The sequence below is a fragment of the Maylandia zebra genome, linkage group LG6 (genome assembly GCF_041146795.1).
Source record: "Maylandia zebra isolate NMK-2024a linkage group LG6, Mzebra_GT3a, whole genome shotgun sequence".
Classification (NCBI taxonomy): Eukaryota; Metazoa; Chordata; class Actinopteri; order Cichliformes; family Cichlidae; genus Maylandia; species Maylandia zebra.
Window position 1 is genome coordinate 11,967,623 of NC_135172.1, and position 20,075 is coordinate 11,987,697.

General features: G+C 44.2%; 1 long non-coding RNA gene across 1 annotated transcript; it reads right to left on the reverse strand.

The window, feature by feature from the left end:
- Positions 1–758: 758 nt before the first annotated feature.
- LOC143419145 (uncharacterized) lies at positions 759–3,319 on the reverse strand. The gene is made up of 3 exons (XR_013099122.1): positions 2,705–3,319; positions 2,104–2,287; positions 759–852 (listed from the first exon to the last, which is right to left on the reverse strand). It is a non-coding gene; the product is annotated as an uncharacterized LOC143419145 (long non-coding RNA).
- Between the last annotated feature and the right edge of the window lie 16,756 nt (positions 3,320–20,075).

A 20,075-nucleotide genomic window follows, 5' to 3' on the forward strand; every position in this document is an offset into this window, starting at 1 on the left:
ATGCTGCTGGGTCAGTTTTTTCTCAGCAGTCTGCTCCAGAATCCACTCCTGTCCTCGGCTTTCTTTTCTTTTTCTTTTGCCTTCAGCTCTTTTAAAGTTTTGTTTAGCTGCTCCTCGGCGTCTTTAAATGCTTCTTTCAGCTGCTGTTTCAAACTGTTCTAAAAGTCTTTTAATTAAAATATGGGGCTGTATTGTATTAAAAGCCGAAGAAAAATCAATGAAAAGAAGTCTTGCAAAAGTCCCTTTACTCTCTACATGTTTAAGAATTAGATTTAGTAAAGTCAAAAGTGCGTCCTCCACTCCTCTGTTGGGCCTGTATGCAAACTGCATTGGATATTTTTGCATATTTGTCACATTTATGTGTAATAAGTAAATACAAAACACAATTGTTAATTTATCATTTCATTCATTAAGGGAAAAAATATTCAAGCCTAGCTGGCCCTATGTGAAAAAGCAATGGAGCTCTAAATGTATTAACTGGTGGAAGCATCCTGGCAGCAAGAACTGCAGTCAAGTGTTTGTGATAACTGGTAACGAATCTTTACATAGCTTTGGGAGGAATTTCGGCCCACTTTCCTTGGCATACGTTTTTGATGACTAACTCAACCATAAAGCAGCTTTACAGTGTATTAATCAGAACAATGCTGCTCTCTAATGTATCTTGGTAAAGTGCAGAAAAATCTAATGTTTTATATGATACAGTGTGATTTCAGTAACATATCATAACGGAGGCTTCAGCAAGTACTTACGAAGGAAATCTTTCCTCTGCTCTTCAGTTAGTTCATCAAATACCTCCCAAAACATCTGTATGGTGGGGTGGCGGTCATGATATCTCCAACCATAACTTGTGTTCTGAAAACAGTGAAAATGACTGTTATAATCATAGAGTTTGTAAGGTCAGGCATACACTATGTTGCCAAAAGTATTCCCTAACACATCCAAATCATTCAATTAATGTGTTCCAATCACTTCCATGGACACAGGTGTATTAGATCAAGCACCTAGGCATGCAGACTACTTCTACAAACATGTGTGAAAGGACGAGTCGCTCTCAGGAACTGAATGAATTCCAGCATGGTAATGTGATAGGATGCACCAGTGCAACAAGTCCAGTCATGAAATTTCCTCGCTATTAAATATTCCATAGTCAGCTGTTAGTGATATTATAACAAAGTGGAAGTAATTGGAAATGACAGCTAGTCAGCTGATGCTAAGGCTCATAGTGCACTTAAGTCACCAATATCTGCAGTCTGCTGTTGTTACAGATGTCCAAACTTCATTGGTTTCCATGGCTGAGCAGCTGCATCCCAGCCTTACACTGACAAACACAATGCAAAGCGTCAGATGGAGTGATTTAAGCATCTCAACACTGGACTCTAAAGCAGTGGAGATGTGTTTACTGGAGTGACGAATCACACTTCTCTGACTCCGATGGATGTGTCAGGGTTTGGTGGTTGCCAGAAGTACTTGTCTGACTGCACTGTGCCAAGTGTAAAGTGTGGTGGAGGGGCGGTTTTGTTGTGGGGCTGTTTATCGGGAGTTGGGTTCGCCCCCTTAGTGCCGATGAAAGGAACTCTTAATGCTTCAGCATATCAAGACAATTTCATGCTTCCAGTTTGGGGATGGCCACTTTCTGTTCCAACATGGCTGGGCACCAGTGCACAATACAAGGTCCATAAAGACATGGATGAGTGAGTTTGGTGTAGAAGAACTGGAATAGCCTGCACAGAGTCCTGACCTCAACCTGATAGAACATATTTGGGATGAATTAGAGCAGCAACTGTGAGCCTGGCCTTCTCCTCCAACGTCAGTGTCTGACACCATAAATGCACCTCTGGAAGAATAGTCAAAAAATTCCCATAAACACACCTAAACCTTGTGGAAAGCTTTCCCAGAAGAGTGGAAGCAGTTATAGCTGCGAAGGGTGGGCTGACTATTATATTATACTATCATACAAAAGTCTGGATTAAGACTGAGATGTGACTCAAGTTCATATTTGTGTTAAAGCAGCCGACTGAATGCTTTTGACAGTATGCAGTACACAGTTATTGTGCTACAGGACAGCTGTGAAACTACAGCCTGTGTCTGTTTGGCTGACTCTACCTGTTTGAACTTTTCCCAGTCATGCACGTCCTGGCCGACCAGCACTCCCTGCAGCTCCTCTGGTCGAAACAGCCTCACCAAATCCTGCTCACACACCAGGAAGAAGCCTCGCTTGAACTCCTGGAACAGACTCTCCACTGATGTGTTGAAGGCATGATTCACATAGGCCTCCACAAACTCCTTCCTGTTTAGGAGGGAAAATGTTAAATTAGCAAACATTTCACAGAGACAAAGGTGCTGCAGATGAACCTCACAAACACTTCATGTTTTATATGCTTACCGTATTTCCCGGACTACAAAGCGCACCTGAATATTAGCCGCACAAGCTAAAATCAGGGGAAAATCCTGTTTTGTACATACATTAGCCGCACCTGACCAAAAGCCGCAGGTGTTTCAATATTGACTTATCATATGTAAGAGAATATGCACAAAGCGAATTGTCAGGAAAGAGATGGCTGTTTGGAGACACACCCCTTTTATTAATATTTTGAAAATCAAGTTATGGGTACATATTTGCACATGTGCTGTGCTTCATAAATGAGTAACAAATGTAGTACATAACAGTAACCTACAGCACACCAGAAAAATAGATTCAGACTACCTTTTAGGCTCAGGTGCAGTGACACGGCTTTAACAAGAAGAAAAGTCAGTCATTCACCACCATCTTCCTGCGCACTAAAACCACCAAAGTCCTCTTCTCCAGTGTCGGAAACGAACAGGCTCAGGATGGCTTCGTCATCCACTCTCAGCTTCTTTCCTTCGTTGTCACTTTCAAAACCAAAGATAATCCTCATTGTCATTGTCAGTGTCGGAGTCGAACACCCTCTGAAGGGCCGTGGCGGTGTCCTCCTCTTCATCATGCAGCAGTCCAGCCCTTCGAAATCCGTTGGTGATCGTGGATGTTTGCACACTTTTCCACGCTGTCAGAATCCACCGGTAGAGTTGAGCACAACTTGCTTTTCGCAAGTTTATCGCCGCTCGTCATCCACGACTCCCGCTGAACGCATAGCGCTACTTTGAAGTTTGTTTTTCGCGCTACTTGTACGGCACTATGTTGCCTGGCGGATGGACATGTGACCAACATACCACTCTTGAACCCCGATCCTTCCGCCAGGCAACGTAGTGCCGTACAACAGCGGAACAAACAAAACAAATCGTCTTACGATATCACAAAAATCATGGACAATCTATAGAAAAGCCGCACCTGACTAAAAGCCGCAGGGTCCTGGTGATGATACGGGCAGCAGAGTTCTGGACGCGTTGAAGCTTGTGGATGGATTTTTGAGTATAAAAATAACCTGAATAAATACAAATAAAGGGAAAGAGCTGTCCAGACCTCTGTCTCTGACCATCTGTGTTAACACTTGAAATCGGAAACATGTAAATGTAACAAACATGTTAAAACATAAGAAATCAGGAAGGGGCAAAAAAAGCATTTTGCTAAAAAAAGATTTAGAGCAGAAGTTTTTAAAATGAAGATATATTGCATTTATTTACAATTAAAAACACACAGAGCAGAAAGTGTGTTACTGTTTTACATCCACAGACACACAAGAAAAGAAGCCGGCAACGTGAGGTCAAGTTATGGCATTTTTATTTGTGTATTTCAGTACATGTATTCAGAATAGAGTTTTTAAAAACAAACAAACGTCCCAAGTCAAGTTTGGGGGGATTTTTGTGAAAGAAAGGTTGAGAGAGGGGGAAGGAGGAAGAAACTATTGCTCTCCTTAAACTTGATGCTGCTGGGTCAGTTTTTTCTCAGCAGTCTGCTCCAGAATCCACTCCTGTCCTCGGCTTTCTTTTCTTTTTCTTTTGCCTTCAGCTCTTTTAAAGTTTTGTTTAGCTGCTCCTCGGCGTCTTTAAATGCTTCTTTCAGCTGCTGTTTGGCCAGTTTGACTTTCTGTTTCAGGAGCTCTTTAGCTTCCTTTTTGTGCTTTTGCATTTCTTTAAGTGCATCTTTGCAGCCTTTCTTGGTCACCTCAGAGGCTGTCGTTTCTTTCTTGAATACCTTCAACTCAATTTTCTCTTCTGCAAGTTCTTCTTGCACTTTCATCAGTTTCTTCTTCAGAGTTTCACTTTCCTGTTTTGCCTCCCATTTTCCATGTGTCTCTTTTTCTATTTCTTCCTCTGTTTCCAGCAACTTCTTCCTCATGTTTTGAGTGAAACTCTTTGTATTTTCCATTTCTTTCTTTGCTTCCTGTATTTTAAATTTCTCTTCCTCCAACACTTTTTGAGCTTCCAACAATTCTTTCTTCATATTTTCAATCTCATTTTCTGCCTCGTGTTTACGTTTTTTCTCCTCTTCAAGTTGTTGCTTTACATGCAGTAATTCCTTCCTGAGTATTTCAGCTTCAGCCGTTACATTTTCAGCTTCTTGTGCTGCCAACTGCATTTTCCTTTTCTCCCCTTCAAAAGCTTCCTGCACCTCCTGTAATTCCTGCATCACATTTTCTGCCTCCTTCTTTGCAGTTTGATATTTATTTTTAGCTTCTTGTGCTGTGCTTTTCTCTTCCTGCAATGCTTTTTGAGCTTCCAACAGTTCTTTCTTGATGTTTTCATTCTCATTTTCTGCTTGTTGTTTTCCCATCTTCTCTCCTTTAAGCTTTAGACCCACATGCAGTAATTCCTTCAATACTACTTCGGTTTCAAACTTTGAATTTTCAGCTTCTCCTCTTGATTCTTCTGCCACTTCTTTTAATTTGACATTTTCAGCCTGTATTATTTGAAATTCTTCTCGTAGTTTAATCAGCTCAGACTGTTCTGTACTGTATGGTGACGCACTCACCAATCCTCTTCTCGATCTCCCTTGATTCATTTTGGCCTTTTAAACAAAGGAACCAAAGTTTTGTAGAGAAGTGAAGTTTTCGATGTGTTTTTTTCTTCAACCGTCGTCTGTCCTGCACAGAGATGCTGCTGTAGATGTGTCTCTAGCTGTGTCTGGATAAAATGAAAAATGCTGTAACTAAGTGCTTGTGTTGCACAGTTCTACAAAACATTCCATTCCATGCATGCTCCGCCCACATGGTCAGGAATGTCAGGTGCTGCATCACCAAATGCTGCTCCCGTTGCCTAGCAATAACAGCTGTTTACTTTTTGGGGTCTGGTTCATTATTTAATAAAGAAAACATGTCCAAGTATTGCAACCATGGTGCTGAGGCTCAGTGCATATTCTAGCCTGCTGTGTGGGTGGGCAGCTAGAAATCACTGGTGGGCAACATGAGAGAGGAGAAAACTGGAGCAGCCAAGCAGGGAGCTGCAGGTTGCTGGTTTGAGTCTCTGTTCAGATGCTGGTGTCTCCTCTCTCTGAGATGTTTGCAAACAGTCCCAGATAAAACAATAAGGATAATAAACAAACACGTGACTAAACTAACATTTATGACACTGATATATTTTATGTGTAGCAGGATGGCCTCTAGTTTGCAAAACTGTTGGAGCGTGGTACTACAGTGGCTTGCAAAAGTATTCGGCCCCCTTGAACTTTTCCACATTTTGTCACATTACAGCCACAAACATGAATCAATTTTATTGGACTTCCACGTGAAAGACCAACACAAAGTGGTGCACACGTGAGAAGTGGAAGGAAAATCATACATGATTCCAAACATTTTTTACAAATAAATAACTGCAAAGTGGGGTGTGCGTAATTATTCAGCCCCCTGACTCAATACTTTGTAGAACCACCTTTTGCTGCAGTTACAGCTGCCAGTCTTTTAGGGTCTGTCTCTACCAGCTTTGCACATCTAGAGACTGAAATCTTTGCCCATTCTTCTTTGCAAAACAGCTCCAGCTCAGTCAGATTAGATGGACAGCGTTTGTGAACAGCAGTTTCAGATCTTGCCACAGATCTGAGGGGGGCGAATACTTTTGCAAGCAACTGCAAGTGTGGGGGAAGGCTGAGTGAAGTATTTCTTTGATATTGTTTTTCAATAAGCAGATGCAAATATTTACTCCTCTGTTATGTTTCTGTACATACAGACTGGGCGTGCCAAAAGCGATGCACTGCAGCACAGCTTTCTTGATGAGGAAGAGCAGCTGTGCTGTGATGTCAGCTTCAGCTGCCCAGCATGCACACCTGAAATGTTGGCGGTTTCAGTTGATGGTAACAGAAAGCTATATCACTTTCAGCAAAAAGAAAGGTGCTCATTGTTGATGTTCTTTGTGTTTGTGTTTGTGTGACATAATAGTTTTTACTATAGTAACCAAACGACTGTCTTCTGCAAGATGACTACTGTTAAATTAGAGTAAATGGAAAATCTTGTCATTTACTTTATAATTTCTTGCTATTTTATTATATTTGTTACATGTCGTAGACACGGGGAAGAGGCACATGTGGGGATTCCCAGTGGACAGCAGCACGAGAGACTTCAAGGAAGGCCTCCAAACTGGATGAAGAGGAGATGGAGGTCGCTGTGTGTCGACATGGATTGTGTCTTTTGTGTCACTTTCACTTCAGGGACGGCAAACTGTGGCGTGTTTCAGGAACGGTTACATGCCCGACAACTACACTTCTGAACAGGTCCAACTTTTGATTTGCACTCAGAATGATTACATCAAAGAGTTTAGTTAAAAACACTAAATGAAACCTGCAGACTTGCTTAAAGTGATTCGTATTCATGAGAAACTGGAGCGTCATTATCATTGAGTTTATTTCTTTCCCTGCTAAGCAACACCAAGTCTAGCCCTGATTGGCTGATATAAGTGACCACAGACCTGTCGCTGTGTGAGTTTGAATGGGTGATTAGAGACCAACACATGTTTGTTGCTGCTCCATGTTTTCTGCAACATTGTGTGTAGTTACTGCAGCTGTGTATGCATTCTGCTGGCAGGAAACAAGTGAAAGAAAACTGGCGAGTGTAGCCCAGATGAAAAATATCATACTTATTCTCTTTATATTAACTGTCCACATCAACAAGCGTCGTATTTCCTATGACCATTGAATGCACCTCTCAGTTCACCCCACGTGAGGGCACCTAGCTCAGCAACCAATCAGAGCCTACCCAGGCCGCATTGACCCTGTCAGCCAGGAAGTGAGGTGGAGGTGCATGGTGTCCCGGGTTTTTCTTATCTCAGCAAGAGGAGTGGAGGCATCTGCTACTCAAACCGAGAAATCCACGGACAAAAGAGAGGAAAACTCAGGATTGAGAGGAAGGAAAGCCAGCCTACTTACCTGCTGGAAGTCCGGAGTCGAGTGGCTGGATGAAGGAGAGAGGCAACGTCGGTAAGACGAGTGTTATTCTGATGGAAAAAACTTGTAGAGACTTACCGTCGCGATCATGCTAATGCTAGCTCGGTGTCTCACAGGCTAACCACTCACCTTTCATCCGGAGAGCTGCTGCAATTCCAACGCCAGTGTGTGTTGGGCTTTTGTGAAACAGAGCAACGGTGAGCAACATGTTCTTAGCTGCTCTAAAGCTAAATTTTGTCAGTTCACTGTGAGTTTAAAGTAATCTAGAGGGTAATTTTTAGTGCATTTCTCTCTCACGAATAGGCCTATAGCGTGGAGAAATTAAGCACACTGCTTTAATGCCTCTGAACTGAACTCATATGTATATTTTGTTGCTTATTTGCACATAGTTCTGAATTTGTTATGGTGTATTGTATTTTGAGTGTCAATGGTTACTTACCATAAGTATTGTTTAATTAATGTTTACATGAATAGAGAAATATTTGAGCAACTTAGATGTTTAGTTCTCATAATTGATATGCTTGAAAATTGAATGTTGTACAACAGAACTGTGAGATTTGATAAGATTTAAGATGTTGATGCAATGAATATGAGGTGATGCAATATTTTGATTTTGTATTTTAACCTTAAACAATGCATCTGAAACAGACTGATTAGAATGTACATTTTATGACCTGGATTATAGGTCAGGTTTTTTGGAGAGGACGGAAAAGTCCAAGGACCAGGACGATATTCTGGTTGTGATAGATGGCGAGCCAACCACTTTGAGGACGATCTACCCCAAAGAAGATACACACCACACACTCATACATTCCAGTTACATTCACAAGGACCTTTGAAGTTGGCTATCGCCAGCTTAACTCTAAATTCTTAAAGGGCCCCAACGAGTACTTTTATTTTGTTGAGTGTGCACACTATTTATTTTATTTTATACTTTATCTGTACAAATTGGACAAATACCTGTTATACTTTGTAACAATACAAGAGTGGCTACTCAAAAGTTAACATTGTGTCCAGGTCATTATTGCTGCTCAATACTTTGGCTCCATACGAATTTGGTGTCTTCTGATTCTGGCCAGGGTCTTATTACGAGCCCAAGTAATTATTGCGCTGTAATTCACCTTTATACCTTAAAGTTGGTTACAGAAGTGGCGAGCCAGCCAGGAGCCAATTGATTTGAGCATCAATATTGAGGCAATGACCAGCATGGATTTCATACAAAAGTCTGGTGTCAAAATACCTAATGCGGTTGTTGTCACTGGGATAACACAGGTATCTGAGAAAGATGAACAGGTCATTGACTTTCTGAAACAGTATGGTAAAATCACAAGAGTCCTTTTTGTTGATGATTCACTGTCCAACTTCTACCAAAACCTGATCGTAGAATACTCTAGCAGTTCAGCCTTAGAAGGTTTAGAACCTCGTTTACCATACACATACACAGCACAAGCTGATCCCAGCGTTGTCTATGAAATTAAAACACTCAGTAGCATGTACACTACCACGGTTGGGAGTAATGTTACAAAAACCTACTTGGCGGAACTCAAGGAACTAGCCAAGCTGAGTGGCAAAGACTACGGTGAGGTGCTGAAGGAGATGATGTGTCAGATTGGGGAGGATGTTGAAGCCATGCGACCTACCACTGAAGAACCTTCTCCCACGTATGTCGAGACCACTGTTGTATCTCCGCCCGCTTCTAAAGAGCGACAGTGTCACACCTCACATTCAGATGTTACACCAAGTGATACTGGTGCCACTGATGATGTTCCCCTCACTAATGGAAGGAGAGCAGCGTCCCTCTCAGTAAGTGACTTGAACCCACCTGACATTCAGAAGGTTGTGGTAGAGCATATCGTACGAAGGCAAGATGTTGTCCCACACATCCAGTCCCAGGTGAGACTCCGTTCCTTCTCCGGTAAGGTTCCCAGACCTAACAATGAAACTGATTATGACACATGGCGCACACAAATTGAACTGCTCCAAAATGATCCCAGCATGTCCCCCCTGCAAATATCCAGAAAGATCCATGAGAGCCTGCTCCCACCAGCAGCTGATATAGTTAAGAGTTTGCGGCCTGAGTCACCACCTGTGACTTATTTGCAGCTTCTAGATTCAGCCTTTGGCACTGTAGAAGATGGTGAGGAACTTTTCGCTCAATTCCTGAACACCCTTCAAGATCCAGGTGAGAAGTCATCTACTTACCTTCACCGGCTACAGCTAGCATTAAACAGAGCCATGAAGAGGGGGGGAGTCGCATGTGAAGAAGTGGACAAACATCTACTTAAACAGTTCTGCAGGGGATGTTGGGACAACGACCTACTCAGCGCCCTGCAACTTGAGCAAAACAAGAGCAGCCCACCCCAATTCTCAGACCTGTTGTTAATGATTCGCTCTGAGGAAGATCGACAGCAAGCAAAAACTAACCGTATGAGAAAACACATTGGCACCACAAAGCAGAGAACTCAGTTACAGTTCCAGGGTGCACATGTTTGTGAACCAGAGGAGAAACATGGGAGTAGCATTGCTGCTATTGAGGATCTGCGAAAGCAGGTGGCGAGTCTGCAAAGTCAACTAACTACATTCATGTCACAGAAAAAAACAAAGTTTGCAAACAGCAAGGACCCTGCAGGGAAGCCGCAGAGTAAGATGTCAAAGCCACATGGTGTAGATGGACGTATGCAAAGACAGACTTCAAAGAGGCAAAGGGGCAGACCCAAGCCCTGGTATTGTTTCAACTGCGGTGAAGATGGACATATCGCTCCATGCTGTGTTGACCCCGCTAACCCCAACCTAGTAGCAGAAAAAAAGAAGCAGTTGGAGGAGAAACAACGCCAGTGGGAAGCGCGAGATTGTACAGATTCACCTTTAAACATCTAACAGTTCCTGTTGTGGGACAAACAGGAGCTGAGGAGAGTCAACAACGTCCCTCAGACGTAAACAATGGTGACAAAATCACAGCTGAGGTTAACAAAGTAAGTACCCCAGCAAAGACTGTCAAAGCACAAACATGTTCTGGCTTAAACCATTCAGAGCAGAACCAATCTTTCCAACTCCCTAAACAGTTGATTGGTACCAGAAGTACAGCTCAAGTGACTGTGAGAGGTGAAGAAGTCAACTGTCTTCTTGACTCAGGCTCCCAAGTTACCACTGTTCCTGAGTCATTTTACCAGCAGCACCTTTCAGAGCAAAAGATCAAGCCACTACATGACCTCTTAGAAGTGGAAGGTGCTAATGGCCAGCTAGTGCCTTACTTTGGCTATATAGAAATGACCATAACTTTTCCAAAGGACTTTATAGGTGTTCCAGTAGATGTAAACACACTTGCTTTAATCGTCCCTGACACTTCACAATCCCTCATGCTCATAGGCACAAACACCCTAGATGTACTGTTCGACATCTACTCAGAGACTGACTTAGCCAATCGTCAACCCCTCCCACATGGCTACAAAGTAGTCTTCAAAATCATTGAGTTGAGACGGAAGCAGACAAGTGACACCCATCAGGGGGTAGTGAAGCTACTTGGCAAGATGCCTCAAGTCATTCCAGCTGGTTCAACTGTAGTGGTGGAGGGAGTCGCCCTTGGCGAGGGCCTTCAGGATGAAAAATCAGTTGTAATTGAGTACCCATCATCGTCCCCCTTGCCCGGTGGCCTGCTACTTAAAGCCGGTCTGGTGGACTTTCCCCAGCGGCGGCCCCACAAGTTGCCAGTTGTTATAAGCAACGAGTCTGACCACGACATTGTCATCCCTGCCAAGTGTACTATTGCAGAGGTTAGTGCTTATCAGACCATCCTATTAAAGGAACACAACAAGACCAAACAGTCAGAACTATCCCAGAGAACTCCAGAGACTCCGTCTTTCCAAGAGCCCACCATAACCTTCAATTTTGGTGACTCCCCAGTTCCATTGGAATGGAAACAGCGCATCACTCAGCAGCTCAGCGGCATGCCTGAGGTGTTTGCACAGCACGACCTGGATTTTGGCCGGACGGACCAGGTGCGACATCATATAAAACTTTCGGATGGCACGCCTTTCAAACTACGTGCCCGGCCAATCCACCCACGGGACATTGAGGCTGTCCGGAAGCACATTCAGGAACTCCTTGATGCAGGAGTTATTAGAGAGTCAGAGTCCCCATTTGCGTCACCCATAGTGGTAGTCCGGAAAAAGAACGGCCAAGTCCGGTTGTGCATCGATTATAGGCGTCTAAACCTTCAGACTATAAAAGATGCGTACAGCCTTCCGAAGCTAGAGGACACATTCTCAGCCCTCAATGGTTCACAGTGGTTCTCTGTTCTTGATCTAAAATCAGGGTACTACCAGATCGAGGTCGAAGAAGCAGACAAACCGAAGACGGCCTTTGTGTGCCCTCTCGGCTTCTGGGAGTTCAACAGAATGCCTCAGGGTGTAACGAACGCCCCCAGCACGTTCCAGCGGTTAATGGAGCGGTGCATGGGGGATATGCATTTGAAGGATGCATTGGTCTTTCTTGATGACGTGATAGTATTCTCCCGAACCCTTGAGGAACACGAAGAAAGACTCATGAAAGTGCTCACTCGTCTAAAAGAGTTTGGGTTAAAGCTGTCACCAGAGAAATGTGTCTTCTTCCAGACTTCAGTCCGTTATCTGGGACATGTGGTCTCCAGAAATGGAGTTCGGACTGACCCTGAGAAGATTTCGGCCCTTAAAACATGGCCTGTCCCACAGACCCTGCGAGAGTTAAAGTCGTTCCTTGGTTTTGCTGGGTATTATAGAAGGTTCGTTAAGGGGTATTCCAGCATTGTGAAACCTCTCCACAACTTAACTTCGGGGTACCCACCTAGCCACAAGAAATCAAAAGTAAACGCAAGACAAAGTGCACATCAGTACCATGACCCAAAAGACCCTTTCGGAGGTCGCTGGACGCCAGCTTGCCAGGAAGCCTTCGAGTCAGTCATCCAAAGTCTCACCACTGCCCCTGTACTTGCCTTCGCCGACCCCCAGAAACCCTATATACTGCACACCGACGCCAGTACCACCGGGCTTGGTGCTGTATTGTATCAGGAGCAAGAGGGACAACTTAGAGTCATAGGCTATGCAAGTAGAGGGCTGTCACGGAGCGAAAATCGCTATCCAGCGCACAAGTTGGAGTTTCTGGCGCTCAAGTGGTCAGTTACAGAAAAGTTCAGCGACTATCTCTACGGCAACCACTTCACTGTTGTAACGGATAGTAATCCGCTGACTTACATTCTGACTTCAGCAAAACTTGACGCAACTAGCTATAGGTGGCTAGCAGCACTGTCCACATTCTCTTTCAAACTCCTCTATCGTCCAGGGAAGCAGAATGGAGATGCGGATGGATTATCACGCAGACCACACGGAGGGCTAGCGGACGACCTGAAATCACAAAAAGAGATTGAACGCATACAACAGTTCACTCAAGATCACCTTTGTGATCCAGACAACATCAATGCTGTAAATCAGTCTGTGGTGAAAGCAATCTGTGAGAGGCAGTTCACCTACAGCGTCAGTCCTGACAATGAAAGAGAGGCAGATGCAGATTGTGTTGCCTTGGTGGAGGTGCTTGCTGTGTCTCCTAGTGCTGTACCTGATAGCTATGGGCAAGAGGAACAGTTTGGAGGTCTGCCAACCATTCCCCATCTAACTGAGGCAGAGCTGGCAGACGAGCAAAGAGCCGATCAGTGTATAAAGCATGTTATTTCTCAGATCGAATATGGGGACACACCACCTCCAACCGTGCGCACACAACTCCCTGAGCTTCCACTGCTCCTCCGAGAGCTTAACCGTCTTGAGCTCCGCAACAATGTCTTGTACCGGCGACGCCAAGAGGGGTCCCAGAAAACCTACCAGCTTGTACTTCCAGCTGAGCTTCGCAACACAGTTCTCACCAGCCTGCATGACCATATGGGTCACATGGGAGTCGACCGTACACTGGACCTTGTAAGGTCAAGATTTTATTGGCCAAGGATGGCTTTGGACGTGGAAAGGAAAGTGAAGACGTGTGGCAGGTGCGTGCGGAGGAAGGCACGGCCTGAAAGAGCGGCCCCCTTGGTCAACATCAATACGACACGACCTCTTGAACTCTTGTGCATGGACTTCTTGTCCCTGGAAGCTGACAGGAGTGGAACCAAAGATATATTGGTGATCACGGACCACTTCACTAAATTTGCAGTTGCTATCCCAACACCTAATCAAAAGGCCCGCACAGTGGCAAGGTGTCTGTGGGAGAACTTTATGGTACACTATGGCATCCCAGAAAAATTGCATAGTGACCAGGGTCCAGATTTCGAGTCCCGCACAATCAAGGAGCTCTGTCAGGTGGCTGGTATCCACAAGGTGAGGACAACCCCATACCATCCTAGGGGCAATCCTGTGGAACGATTTAATCGTACCTTGCTTGATATGTTGGGAACTCTCCGTGATCAAGATAAGTCCTGTTGGCGTGACCATGTAAGACCCCTGGTCCACGCTTATAACTGCACCAGGAATGAAGTGACTGGTTTCTCCCCGTACGAACTGATGTTCGGACGCCAACCTCGGTTGCCAGTTGACCTTGCATTCAACCTGCCAGTGCAAGAGGAACAACACTCATCTCACTCTGAATATGTGCAAAAACTCAAGTCACGTCTCAAAGAAAGCTACAAGTTAGCTATGGACAAGGCTGCAAAGATGGCTCACAAGAACAAAATGAGGTTTGACAGACATGTAACTGCATCAGACTTGGAAGCTGGAGATCGGGTATTGGTCAGGAATGTCCGTATCCGGGGCAAACATAAGATTTCAGACAAGTGGGAACACACTGTGCATGTAGTGGTGAGAAGGGCAGGCAACCTCCCAGTATATACAGTTAAGCCTGAAAACAAAGAGGGTCCCCTAAGAACACTACACCGGGATCTGTTGCTACCATGTGGCTACCTACCTGTGGAGGAAAGCAGTGAGCATGTACAGAAGCCAGTGTCACGCAGGCCAAGAACCCGTGCAAATCCAGCGCTAGAGGAAGAGAACTCCTCAGACGAAGAAGATGATTTGCTCATTCCTGTTTGGTTGAGTTCCCCTGTCCACACAGTGAGTGAGAGTCCTGTAAATGTTCCTGATATTGACAACCCACCTGTTTTTGACAGCCAATCTGATTTTGGCAACATACCTGATATGCCTAACAGTACTACAGATGATACTGAGTACTTATCTACCAATGGAGTCACACCGACCGAACAAGTGGATGAAATAACCTTAACTGAAACTGACTCACCTGTTGATGACCCAGACGTCCAAGAAAGGCAACTTCCATTTCAGGAGGCTGGCACCAGAGGTGCGAATTCTGAGGAGAGAGTGGAGGAGATAGTCCCAGTGGATACAAGGGAAAACATGGATACAAATGATTCTGTAAGGAGATCTGAGAGAAACCGTCGTCCGCCACGACGGCTTGACTATACGGAGCTAGGCAATCCTCTGATCACTGCAGCAAAATCATTCTTGCAAGGACTGTCTTCAGCTTGGGCCGATGTCATCAGTGATGGTGAAGAGCCTGCTTCGCCCTCTTCCTTGACCCGTCAAATAATCATCATTTAACTGTCTACCATGCACAGGGACGTGCATGAGTTCAGGAGGGGAGGGTGTAGCCCAGATGAAAAATATCATACTTATTCTCTTTATATTAACTGTCCACATCAACAAGCGTCGTATTTCCTATGACCATTGAATGCACCTCTCAGTTCACCCCACGTGAGGGCACCTAGCTCAGCAACCAATCAGAGCCTACCCAGGCCGCATTGACCCTGTCAGCCAGGAAGTGAGGTGGAGGTGCATGGTGTCCCGGGTTTTTCTTATCTCAGCAAGAGGAGTGGAGGCATCTGCTACTCAAACCGAGAAATCCACGGACAAAAGAGAGGAAAACTCAGGATTGAGAGGAAGGAAAGCCAGCCTACTTACCTGCTGGAAGTCCGGAGTCGAGTGGCTGGATGAAGGAGAGAGGCAACGTCGGTAAGACGAGTGTTATTCTGATGGAAAAAACTTGTAGAGACTTACCGTCGCGATCATGCTAATGCTAGCTCGGTGTCTCACAGGCTAACCACTCACCTTTCATCCGGAGAGCTGCTGCAATTCCAACGCCAGTGTGTGTTGGGCTTTTGTGAAACAGAGCAACGGTGAGCAACATGTTCTTAGCTGCTCTAAAGCTAAATTTTGTCAGTTCACTGTGAGTTTAAAGTAATCTAGAGGGTAATTTTTAGTGCATTTCTCTCTCACGAATAGGCCTATAGCGTGGAGAAATTAAGCACACTGCTTTAATGCCTCTGAACTGAACTCATATGTATATTTTGTTGCTTATTTGCACATAGTTCTGAATTTGTTATGGTGTATTGTATTTTGAGTGTCAATGGTTACTTACCATAAGTATTGTTTAATTAATGTTTACATGAATAGAGAAATATTTGAGCAACTTAGATGTTTAGTTCTCATAATTGATATGCTTGAAAATTGAATGTTGTACAACAGAACTGTGAGATTTGATAAGATTTAAGATGTTGATGCAATGAATATGAGGTGATGCAATATTTTGATTTTGTATTTTAACCTTAAACAATGCATCTGAAACAGACTGATTAGAATGTACATTTTATGACCTGGATTATAGGTCAGGTTTTTTGGAGAGGACGGAAAAGTCCAAGGACCAGGACGATATTCTGGTTGTGATAGATGGCGAGCCAACCACTTTGAGGACGATCTACCCCAAAGAAGATACACACCACACACTCATACATTCCAGTTACATTCACAAGGACCTTTGAAGTTGGCTATCGCCAGCTTAACTCTAAATTCTTAAAGGGCCCCAACGAGTACTTTTATTTTGTTGAGTGTGCACACTATTTATTTTATTTTATACTTTATCTGTACAAATTGGACAAATACCTGTTATACTTTGTAACAATACAAGAGTGGCTACTCAAAAGTTAACATTGTGTCCAGGTCATTATTGCTGCTCAATACTTTGGCTCCATACGAATTTGGTGTCTTCTGATTCTGGCCAGGGTCTTATTACGAGCCCAAGTAATTATTGCGCTGTAATTCACCTTTATACCTTAAAGTTGGTTACACGAGCATCCTGGAAGGAAAACTTAATCGGACATAACAAGTTAAAACAGTTTGCAAGCTTCAAGCCAAACTGCTGAATCTACCGTCCAGGTTCTCCTTGATAGCGTGACTCTGTGTTGTTCTCCTTCATTCTTCTGTCTCTGTCTGTCAAATCTCAGCGTATTATAAACCAACTGTTGTCACCCTCTGCTGCTCAGTGTGCTGGCTGTTTTCTCGAGAATCTCAACCACAAGAAAGTTTATACGAACGAAGCTAAAAAACCTGTGACAGTTTGTGAAACGTCATTAGCAGCAGTGAAATAAGTTAGTTAGTGAAATGATAGAGGCTATTTTATGCTGGAAAAATTCTTCTAGCACAAAGTGGCCCAATAAACGGAATTTTTTAATACAGAAATACATCTAATGATAAAAAGCAGAGAATTCATTGTCTGTTTTCCATTGCAGAGCTGGGATGCTCGTCTCCTCATGGAGCGCTCTCGAGCTGTGAAGTGTCCAGATATCAGCGCTCACCTGGCTGGTACCAAGAAGGTTCAGCAAGTGCTCCCCAGGTACAGGATTGGTGCACATGTTGTTTCCTTATTACTCACACAGTGGTAACTGCTTCCTTTGTACACAGTTGAATATCTTCTTTTAAAGCGTAATGTTGCTCTAGCTGTGCTCACTGTGATCCTGAGCTCCTGTTATGTTTGCTGCAGGGGATCCAGCGGAGGATCACAGTGACCCTCATCCACGAGAAGGGCAGCGAGCTCCATTGGAAAGATGTTCGTGAGCTGGTTGTAGGTGAGCAGCCTGCCTTTAGGGTCTAGTCGTGCTATACCTCTGTGTAGAAAACAAAACCCCAAAGCACCGAAACAATGTTTTATAGTGTTTGTGTGCTTTTGATAGAGGAAGACAGGACAGAACATCATTAAAGGGATTTGACTTTGTGAGATCACCCTGAAAACGCACCACTCGGTTCACTCTGAGATATTTTCAGTCTGGAAAGATGAATCTGTCGGGCTTCAGGCTGCTTCTCACTTTAAGCAGTTCATGCTGTAGCTGATGGACCAAAAATGACATTTGATATTTTAGACATTCAGCTGCTGACTCTGAAGCCAACAGGCTCTTGAGTGTGGATGATTGTGTTGGTACTGGATGCTGTGATCAAACAGCTGTTCTGATCTGTCTTCATTCATGCCTGTTGTTATTAAGCCTCCTAAGCTCCAAACCAGTAAAAGCAATCTTTGGAGGCAACACCCTTTTTAGTACTTTGCTGTATTTGTTTGTGATTGTGTGACACTGAACCACAGTGCTATGTATATCCTCTGTAACACTCAGACGTTTCCAGATCAGTGTTTCCCCCTCAGCTGTTTCTCACTATAGAGTCTTTCCTTTGTAACAATGAGGCACCAGCAGAGCATATCTGGCTCCCAGTCTGTGGCTGATAGTGCCCCCTGCTGTTAATAACAGGAACAGTGTAACCTTGTATGGAGCTCATAGTGATGGTCTGAAGATTGCTGCTGCAAGGCAGTAATTTGTATCCATGTGTGCTGTCTATTCTGAGCATATGCAGTTATGTGAGCTCTCAGGTTTTATGTATCAGGACATAATTAAAAACAATCAGGTCCTTAGTAGGTCTTAATATGAGGTAAATATAAAACATGAAGTGTTTGTGAGGTTCATCTGCAGCACCTTTGTCTCTGTGAAATGTTTGCTAATTTAACATTTTCCCTCCTAAACAGGAAGGAGTTTGTGGAGGCCTATGTGAATCATGCCTTCAACACATCAGTGGAGAGTCTGTTCCAGGAGTTCAAGCGAGGCTTCTTCCTGGTGTGTGAGCAGGATTTGGTGAGGCTGTTTCGACCAGAGGAGCTGCAGGGAGTGCTGGTCGGCCAGGACGTGCATGACTGGGAAAAGTTCAAACAGGTACAGTCAGCCAAACAGACACAGGCTGTAGTTTCACAGCTGTCCTGTAGCACAATAACTGTGTACTGCATACTGTCAAAAGCATTCAGTCGGCTGCTTTAACACAAATATGAACTTGAGTCACATCTCAGTCTTAATCCAGACTTTTGTATGATAGTATAATATAATAGTCAGCCCACCCTTCGCAGCTATAACTGCTTCCACTCTTCTGGGAAAGCTTTCCACAAGGTTTAGGTGTGTTTATGGGAATTTTTTGACTATTCTTCCAGAGGTGCATTTATGGTGTCAGACACTGATGTTGGAGGAGAAGGCCTGGCTCACAGTTGCTGCTCTAATTCATCCCAAAGATGTTCTATCAGGTTGAGGTCAGGACTCTGTGCAGGCTAGTCCAGTTCTTCTACACCAAACTCACTCATCCATGTCTTTATGGACCTTGTATTGTGCACTGGTGCCCAGCCATGTGCACACATGCCCACACTTTACACTTGGCACAGTGCAGTCAGACAAGTACTTCTGGCAACCACCAAACCCTGACACATCCATCGGATTGCCAGTCAGAGAAGTGTGATTCGTCACTCCAGTAAACACATCTCCACTGCTTTAGAGTCCAGTGTTGAGATGCTTAAATCACTCCATCTGACGCTTTGCATTGTGTTTGTCAGTGTAAGGCTGGGATGCAGCTGCTCAGCCATGGAAACCAATGAAGTTTGGACATCTGTAACAACAGCAGACTGCAGATATTGGTGACTTAAGTGCACTATGAGCCTTAGCATCAGCTGACTAGCTGTCATTTCCAATTACTTCCACTTTGTTATAATATCACTAACAGCTGACTATGGAATATTTAATAGCGAGGAAATTTCATGACTGGACTTGTTGCACTGGTGCATCCTATCACATTACCATGCTGGAATTCATTCAGTTCCTGAGAGCGACTCGTCCTTTCACACATGTTTGTAGAAGTAGTCTGCATGCCTAGGTGCTTGATCTAATACACCTGTGTCCATGGAAGTGATTGGAACACATTAATTGAATGATTTGGATGTGTTAGGGAATACTTTTGGCAACATAGTGTATGCCTGACCTTACAAACTCTATGATTATAACAGTCATTTTCACTGTTTTCAGAACACAAGTTATGGTTGGAGATATCATGACCGCCACCCCACCATACAGATGTTTTGGGAGGTATTTGATGAACTAACTGAAGAGCAGAGGAAAGATTTCCTTCGTAAGTACTTGCTGAAGCCTCCATTATGATATGTTACTGAAATCACACTGTATCATATAAAACATTAGATTTTTCTGCACTTTACCAAGATACATTAGAGAGCAGCATTGTTCTGATTAATATACTGTAAAGCTGCTTCTAGCTGGTGGACTGAGCCGCCTCACCTTTCACCTGGCTCACGTCACACACCTGGAGAGACTCGACCTCCACCTGTGTTGCCTCACGCGAGATGATCTAGAGGCTCTGAGTCAGTTGCTACCAATCTCACACGCCGGACACTAATCGCATGCTCGCTGCAGCAGTCATGTGACTCGTTGTTTTTCAGTCCAGGTGCTGCCCTCTCTCACTGCACTGACCGAGCTTGATGTGTCATCCAATAAGGAAGTGGGAGGTGTGGTCCACCTGCTGGTCTCCGCCCTCCCTGCGACACAAATGAGGCGGCTGCCATTCAACAGCTGCTACATGAGCAACGAGTCCTTCACTGCTCTGGGTAACACACACACACACACTTGTTTATTTATAGAAGTTTTCCTTCAAGTCATTCTCCCCGAATACCTCTTCCA